The sequence below is a fragment of the Euprymna scolopes genome, chromosome 41 (assembly GCF_053919585.1).
Source record: "Euprymna scolopes isolate OS-2025 chromosome 41, ASM5391958v1, whole genome shotgun sequence".
Lineage (NCBI taxonomy): Eukaryota > Metazoa > Mollusca > Cephalopoda > Sepiida > Sepiolidae > Euprymna > Euprymna scolopes.
In genome coordinates, this window is record NC_136522.1 from 55,756,470 (window position 1) to 55,766,469 (window position 10,000).

Sequence of the window (10,000 nt, forward strand, 5' to 3'; positions counted from 1 at the left end):
ATGTGTATGTGTGTGTATATATATATGTGTGTGAGTATCCTAGTCATATGATTCATAAAACGAAAAGATTACAAGTAAAATACACTATAACACATAAACCAAAGAAAGGAAACTTAGTTCTCTCAACTAGTTTCTTAAAAAATGACTTTATTGATAACACGAAGTAGAATCTTTGGTAGCTTAAAACTTTTTGTAGTGTGTTCGAATACGGATTATATCGCGGTCACGATGTGTTTTTTTTACACAGGCATCACCACATTATAAAGCCCAAGAGGACACTCGAGGATAAGGCTTAAAGAGTTTACAGTAGAAATTGGGTAATATAGTAATCGTTAGTAATGGAGATTCAGTAAATTTGTTAACTTATATGGAACGGCTCATCAAGAACTTGTTTACGTTAGACTTGAAGACAACCATATTGTAGTCAGCCGGAAAGCAGGAAATATACGATGCTTATTTCCGCCCCCGCGTTACGTTTTAGCCCCGACTTGTGGTGTTATTTATAATGTTATTTGATTATATACATATGTATTACGCACTGTAATGTATTTTGTTAGTAATTTTTAATACCGTATCCCCGGATTCTACTAATATATATATATATATATATATATATATATATATATAGTAGAATATGGGGATACTTGGATTTTACGTGTGCAAATGGAAAGTCAATTAACTTTCTTGGAGTTATATTTTTGGATTATGCCGTCATTGGATTATTTACCTTTCACCAGACTATCCATTCACGTGTAATCACCTTTTTCTTCAACATATTCGCTCTGCTTCACTTTTTTTGTTATCAAGTAAGATCTTTGACTTACTTTTTGTTTCATCAAATACTTTTGTATGCAAAATCCGATCCCGCATTTTGCTAATTCCTAGCCTCTGATTAGAAGGACAGTATTTCTTCGAAACTCCGCGGAATAAGGACTATCCACGTATCAATTTCCTTTGCTGATTAAATATGTTTTTAACTCTTTTTCAAAGTGTTTTTAACATTTTATTAACTGTTTGCTTCTATGTATATATATATATATATATATATATATATAATGTGTGTCCTTGTCATATGAATCATAAAGCAAAGAGACGAGTAATATATACTATATATATAATATATCAATCAGAAAGAGGAAAATTAGTTACCTTATCTACTTTAGTAACAGTGGCTTTATAGCGAATAGCTGAAAACTGTTTTGCAGTGTCTACGAAAACAGACACTCGCGTCCTGTAGGAAATAGATTTACTTCTTCCATATTTTCAATCAACAATGGTGCATCCTACCAATTATCAGACATTAATTGCCATTTTCGATAGTTTACTCGAATTGAATGACGACTAACTAATTGTCCACACCTCCAATACTTGCATTGTCATCAAAATCGTTAAGTCGCACACTTTTCAATCAAATCGCTTGATTACCTATTCAAATCTGGTACTCACCTATGGGTGGGTCATAGTTATTCGCATGCAAACCTGAAGTGACTTAGTACACAGTACATTCGTGTCTACATTGCGCTGTACAAAACGGACTTTAGATTTTATAAAACTATCTTTATATAATAGCTTGAATTAATGTTAAAATACAAAATCAAGTATGACGGTTTACTTGTTTTCTAAATAGAAACTCATTTCGAACACATGGTCCTTTGGTGTCATGTACCGGGTCCATCTCGCTTTGCTGTGTAAAATGCATTTGTGAGTCAAGTAGGTATAAAGGTGCACAATTTAATCGTTTTTTCTTTCAAATATTGATCTTGATACTTATATAACGCATCTCAATACATAACCTATCAAGGAACATTTCCAGACACATGAAAATAAGTTGTGGAATTTTTTTAAAATTATCGATTCATCCATTTCGCAGAGGATAGGTGCCGAACTCACACAAAGGGACACACACAAGGTTCATTTTATATATAAGTATAAATAACAGATATAGTATATACGCTTTTATTATTCCAACAAAAAAAGAAACTGCGGTAATTGAGGTAATTTCAATGAAGCGTGTATTCATATTTATCCGTGTACCTTTCTGTCTATGTGAATTACGGAAACATCCAATCTGATTAGTGGTTTTAACCTTACCTCTAACATTTAATCTCAGTAGAAAACAAGCGCAATGCTTATTAACAACAGGTGTCTGGATGTAGCATTAAGATTATTTGTCTTTAATGCTACATGCTTAATGAAGGCATAAAACATGGATGCATAAGAACGTGCGTTTTTTTCCGGTCAGGTGATATGAATTCGCTATTCTGATTGGATCTTGCTTCATTAGTATTCGATGTCAAATCGATCAAAGCTTATTGCCGTATAGAGTCTTCGTTTATAACCGTGTCTTAATTCATATTACGCAACCACACACACACACACACACATATATATATATATGTATATATATATGTATATATATATATATATATACTTATTTGCACGGTCCAAAACGTCGCACCTTATAAGAGCTGTAGCAGCTTACAAAGAGGAATTCCACGACTGAAATTTCGCCCTTACTTGGGCTCATGACTAACACACATACCAACTCTGTTTCGAATCCCGATTCAAGATGTATCAAACTTATGAGCTTCAATGATGTCGAAACTCGAGGTTTTGACTTCCGGTTTGTTAGCTGTGACAATGTCTGACTGTGGAAATCATTATGTAGCTCACATTCCGAAAATTGTATGTATATATATATATATATACACACACACACACGGCACAATCACGTTGACACATTAATTATTGCAAGATCATCGAAGTTAACAATGTTGACACATTGGTTATTGACAGATCACCGAAGTTAAGCAACGTTGAACCTGGCTAGTGCCAGATGAGTGACCATTTTAGAAGGTTAGGCGCTGTGTGTACCGGATCGCGTCGTAGAAATTTCCAGGTTGGTATCTGGGGGCGCATTATTTCACTAGGAGATATGCACCATCACTCTTCGTAAAGACATGTCATGGAGAAGGAAACTCCGGTGTAAAAACGTGCGGTCTAATGAGTACTCTGTCCTATGGCAGTCATCTGCACCGACAGTGTACAGAAGTAATGCCAAGAAGTGTTATTGGTTCTACACAAAGCATTCACCACTATAAACGGATCATCTATATGGATTTTCGAGCTACTTAGGTGTGGCGAAACCGCACACGTCGAAATCGACGGGATAATCCATTATATATATATATATATATATATATAGTAGCGTCCAAAAATAAAGGAAAGGTCGATTATATTTTTTGAATGGCTTCTTACTTTATCTATTAAAAAGGGGGAAAAATGTTGGTTAATTTTCCAAAATGTAATAATGGTAGTTAAATTTTTTTTTTGAATACAAATAGTGTATTTTTTACATAGAAATAAATTTCATTAAATTACAGGCGATAGAATATATCGATATTATATTTCCTTTACTGAATTTATAACTTAAGTATTTTAAGTATATGTTTTCTGTGCTCACCTAGTTGTATAAGTTAAATAGCCAAACTCACTATAGTTGTTATATAAGGGATGCCCTTTTCTCATATAAGTAAGAAGGCAGACTAGATAAGTGAACATGATATTAGGAAAAGGCTAGAATCGAACCCTGTAGGCAAGCGGAGAATTGGAATCCGAGGAATGCAGTCCATTCTTAATTCTTTTAGAAATAGCTAAATATTATGTCGGAAAAAAGTGTTTGTCCGTCTATTTAGAATAACTGGATATTAAATATGTCAGTTAAAATAATGGACAATGCAAGTTTAAGGATATTGTTTAAAAATAGGTTATATATTAAACAATTAGAATTGGGACTTCTTTGTTGCTAAAGCCTGTTGAACAGACATATATAAAGCCACGTGAAAGTTACTCACGTTGAGAACCACACTGTTGACGTCATAAACAAAGGAGATTTCTCCATATATGAATCAGGGGTTTGAAGTAAGAAAGGGTAAGATAATCGAAGCAGATCACACACAGTGATAGAGTCGGTTGGAGACTGGGAACCCCATAGAGGCGAAGGGAGATAAGTAGAACATGTAGTCGAAAAGACTTGAATTCCTGATACCACCAATCGGCCGGTTGAGGAATAATGAAATCATCTATATTTTCATCAGCAGTAATGCATCTCCTTTCTATATGTCTTATCAAGAATCATCCCAACCTGTTATAAATGTCTCCCTCATAATCCTCCTCTCTTATCATCCGCATTAATGTGCCCCCCAATATTCCCCCCGCAACACAACATAGTTACTAGAGACACTATCTCATTTTAAACCTGCGGCATCGTTTGTATTAGGCAGAAAGATGATTTTTTTAGAGCTGAAGCTATTGTTATTTTACCTATTTAAAAAGGTTTTACATTTACGATAAGTATCCCCCTATAACACTTGAAAGAATTAACTTTTTGTAATCATACTTTTATTGAAATCGCGTAAGACACAGATGAAACGACTTGATGTAACTCGCTGTGATTAACAAAGGCTTTTTATTGCACAGGTAGTCGCTGAGTATTTACCTCAGCCTTAAAAAGACTAAGGAGATCTCGGGGCCAACGAATCAAACGAACTTGAACAAAGGAGCAGATATTAAGTCAGACACTGTGACTAATAACTAAGGCTAGGACAGCAGCATATTCTTCCTATTATTTAGCCCCTCCAGTGTGTATCCGTTGATATCCTTTATGCTTTTATGATGTGGTTCTTTGTTGATTAACCGTGTCTTACCGTGTCGGATATATACTCGAGGATCAAAACAATGAAAAAATATTCTGTTGTCATCGACCTACTATTGGCATCATATCTGTGAGAAAAGTTGCACCAAAGAAGAAAAGGAATCAAGCAACAGATACGTTTCTCTAATTTATGAAGACCCTTCAAAACGAGATACAGATTGACCAGCCCAAATAACAAAACAGTACTCCATACGGGGTTTGACAGTAGCTCCGTAGAGATAGAGAGTAAATTCAGGTGTGAAAATGTGGGAAAGTGTTTAGAGAAGAGATTTTACGAGAAACATAATGGATCAATGGATTTAATATATGGATTTAAAGATTTGATGAGAAAAAAAAGAGACCAAAATAGATTTTAAAGATTATATTTCGTCGAAAACAGAGTCATTCATAATGTGAAGATGATTTAGTGTCCTTTATTAATGTATTTGTTTGCTTCCCCACCAAAGCAAATTAGGCACAAGGCCGTTTATAATGTGGGGTAAACACCAGCTCCCCTAAAAGTAGGACAAAAATGAGGGACTCTGGTTACCAAAAATAATAATTGCCCCAGTATAGAGGGGGTCCCCCTCCATTGACCGGTACAAATTATCTTAAGGGCAGCATCTCTAGAACAGATACTACACTTTGATCCCGAGAAACAAAATAAAGATGGCCGTTTTCAATCTTTGAGTTGATTCCTTTGTCTTGCTAGAAAAACTGAGTTCGAACATATAACATCGAAAAACTAAGATGATAAATCCCTATATTTTCTTATTTCGATCTTCTATTTTTGCTAGTATATACGTGGATGAATAACATACTATAATGGACCCAACAAAGGGAGGTAATCTAAAGGAGAATAATCTCAAGAAAATGCAGTAAGTACTATTCTACAGCACAGTAAGCACAATTGATTATAGACTTGCCCTCCACTTTTCAAAAAGCGGGGAAATGCTAGGGAGCATTGTCCTATTGTAATAGTACAAGGTTTATAAGTATAAATTTACCACTGACAGAAGCTGAAGTGGGTCACATTACTTCAAGTTGAATCCGTTTTATTACAAAGCGTGGCTCGAACGAAGGTACATGGGTTTTCGCGCGTGCAACGCATATAAGGGAGTGCATTTCTGTTTTGACTGGCGTTGTGTAAACTATGTATAGGTATCTCGGATACATCTTTGTGTCGTTCTCTCTGCCCGTCTCCTTCCCTCTATTCTTTGTGCCGTATTCAAGCAAAGTTCTGCTCCTTTGAAATACACTTTACTCATTAGGTAACAGAGCTGCTGACGCTGGATACGCAGCTGCAACCATATGCAAATGACAAAGCCGACATCGGGATGTGACTTCACAGAAGAGATCAAAAGGACACACGGGAGGCGAGGAGATGTTTCTGAGACAAAGGATTCGAGACGTGTTCGTGTTCGAGATACGAGAAAGCGGAGAAGGACGTGTTCGAGACATAACTGTTTAGATGAGTGGTATTCTAGACGTGTCGTGTGAGACGAGACAAAAAATCACATGTGGCCAGAAAAAAGAGAAATGAATTGTTTAATTATTTAGAAAATGTGCGATGTTGGAAATACCTAAAATAAAGGACGAGAGTCTAATCCTTGCCTGCTTTTCGTTACTTAATATAACAGCTACGTTCAGTTAACAAAGCAAAAGTTTGCAATTCTGTTTCCAACGCCTACAACCTTATATAAATAACTAGCAGGAAGAGCCGACGTTGCCCAGGATTGGATGATGATCAACGAATATTTCACACTGCTATATTTTTATTGTTACCGGAATCCGTGAAATAACCCGGGCGAAGCGTCACATGCATCCATACAGTAACTTAGTCCGCAAATATATATTGTTCTACATTGCACTCGAGAGAATCCCCTCTTTTTTATAAAATCATTTTATATACACTTCTTTACAGTTAACTGATGAAAAAAAAAAGAAATTTACTTGCGACGTTTGAAACTCCAGATCATGCAAAAGATTTGAAAAAAAAAGAAAAGAATACAAATGAATAAATAAAATTTTAAAAAAATCACGTAAATTTTACAATCCTCTAAAATTATTTGAATTTTATTAAGAAATTTACGTGCGGAGTTTGCACCTACATTATGCAAAAAAGAAAAAAAAGAAAACGCTATTAACTTCCCCACAATAGAATTTTAAGGACCCATTTTTCTATCATTGTTGCTAAGCGGCGACATGGAAAAATGGCTCTACAGATAATAGATAAATTAAAATAACGGTCGTATTCAGATACAAAACTTGACTCCCAGACTTATACACAAATGTTCAGTAAAATTTAAAGAAAATATGTTTAACCGTTCCGGAATCTAGAAGCAACGAACTCTCACACCCACAGACAAATTTGCATTTATATAATTGTAGATATTCATACATCGGTCAGTAAATATTACATAAAACATTCAAAATGTTTAGCAATGTCACTAATTGTCACTGAATATATAAACGCTGCTCGATGCATCATCAAAAATATTTTTTCAACTTTCTTCACCATTAACATTTCATTTCGTAGATTGAATTTGTTATCATGTCACGAGCGTGTTTTAACATATCGCTTCGCAAAATGTGGTGAGTTTTATCCCACCCGGATTTAATGGCAGCTGTCACCCGGAATATACAGATAAGACATTTTCTAATCTAAGGATTGCTGCGATTTTATTTCCATCTCATTTTATTATTATTATTATTATTATTATTTAGGAAAAAAAAAGTGATGCTCGTTAGTTTATTTTCGGCATATCGGATGAAAAAAAAAAATAAACACACATATCAAGCTAATCCTTTATTTGTTCGTGATTTTTTTCTTTGCGTTTAATGATATTTTATTTGAAGGCAGGTAAATTTATTTGCTTATATCCGTTTATTTATGTATATACGTACACACACGCGTGCATATATATATATATATATATATATATATATATATATATATAAGTACATATACATAGACACACACACATATATATATACAGACATATATGTATATACACAAACATACGTATGTATATATATACACACACAGACATATGTGTGTATACATGTATATACACAAACATATACATATGTATATATATATATATACACACACACAGACGTGTGTATACATGTATATACACAAACATATACGTATGTATATATATATATACACACACACAGACATGTGTGTATACATGTATATACACAAACATACACGTATATGTATATATACACACACACAGAAATATGTATGTATACATGCATATACGTATATATATATATGTATATATATATATATATATATATATATATATATATATATATATGTATATAATTTGATGAAAACAAGAGAAAAATATTCCTACGTATTTGGGAATTTAGAAGGAAAAAACAAAATTCTATATTCATCAATATTCCGTCTTTATTTCAAGTTATTCTAGCCAACGAATATACACAAACTGCTGTTGTGTGCTGCTCCTTCCGGGTGTATAAATAAATGCATATATTTTAAATAATATGTAGATATCAACTTGGATTTTACGGCAGGTATGATGTTTCACATCAAAATCTGAAAATGATCTGATCAATGATGACGTTCAATTTATAGACCGTCTAATTTTAGAAACAAAATCGTTAAAACCACATACAATGACATTTTTATGAGATTTATCCTTATTTGTTCTTGTTACAAAATATGACCTTCTTTCTCTCTTCATCTCAACTTGGTTAAGCGCTTCTTTTCGCACGTTTTCATTACAGTTTTGAGGTAGTAAGCGAAAGTGCGATATTTAAACCGTATCAGATTGAAAATATCCAACCAAAAACTGCTATGGCAACCAAATGGATAAATCATTAGGGATATGCCAACAGCATGTTCTTCTAATTGTTATAACTCGAGTATATATACTACACAATTAGACACAGTTAATCAACCGAGAACGACATCACTCTATATAAAATCATATACGACATCAACGGATATACACTCGAGTGTCAAAATGATAAGAATATGCTGTTCTCATAACCATAAGTAATAATGGATACATTACAAAAAATCGTATTATTTCGATTTTTCGGATTTTGTTCTCGTTTAGTCCCTTATTTTCACAACGTTTCCATCGATGTAACCTCCGATTTTCTTCAGGTGTAGAGTATCAAACTCGGGAACATTTCTGTCGAACAGAGAAATCTGGGTAGAATTTCGAACGGAATTATTTTATTTACTTAATGGAGAAGTAGGGTTTTGTTCCGTCACCCATAATTGGAGAGAGGTCTTGAATAATTCGCAATTGTATTTTTCCGTCCGCCACATCGAGAATTGTACCTCTAACCTTCAGGAAAATATCACTTTTACAATTAATTCTGAAACTATTCTAACCAGTTCGTCACGTGTAACAGCGGCTGAAACGTTGTGAATATGACGCCTGAAATGAGGACAGTAGTTAGAAGAATCCAAATAATACGAATAAACTCCAACACTATTTCTTAGTAATATGATTCTCACAAAAACTCACGCTTAGAGCTAATTTTATCGTTTACTTTTGACATTTTATACGGCATAATCACGTTGACACACCGGTTCTCGCTGGATCACCGGTTAAGTAACGATGAACCAGGTCAGTACTGAATGGGCGATCATTTGGGAATTCCAGATGCTGTATGTACTCTCGGCTTATCTCGGCATTTTTTCCAGTCGTCCTGGACTTCTCCTTGCCATTGGACTCAAACAGTGCCGATTAAGGAGAGGCGTGGTTGATGATTGCGCAACCCTTGCCTCACAATTACACGTGTATCTGCCCTTACAGGGAGTATCCGTTGTCTTCGAGACCGAACGGTGGCATCGATGCTTACTATAATGCTATTATTGGAATATTAGTGTATTATTGTAACGGGACATCTCACGTGCATCACGTTGTAACGAGAACGATGTCCCGGGCCTGCGTCGTCTAGTGGTGGACCCCTCCAGCGTGACCAGACTCGTACTGGTCCCTGGAAAACATACCTCCGCTGCTCAAGGCACGTTAAACGTGCATGACCCCAAGTCCGTGTGACAACATTGTTCTCTTCGGCCGTCAATCTGGTTTCGTGTCGGTGTCTTCGTCGTCTGGCGTCAGGGCATACCTGAAATAAACTGCATCTTCACTTATGCCGGAAATCGAAAAACAAAGAAAAAACTCTGAGGCCATTTTCGTTTAAACCAAATAAAATAATTATTTGCAATCATTCTACATTTGTTTAACGTCGTGTTTTCGTTATCCGCGCTTCGTGATGCAGGTTGTATACTTGAGATATCAGGTTAATTCT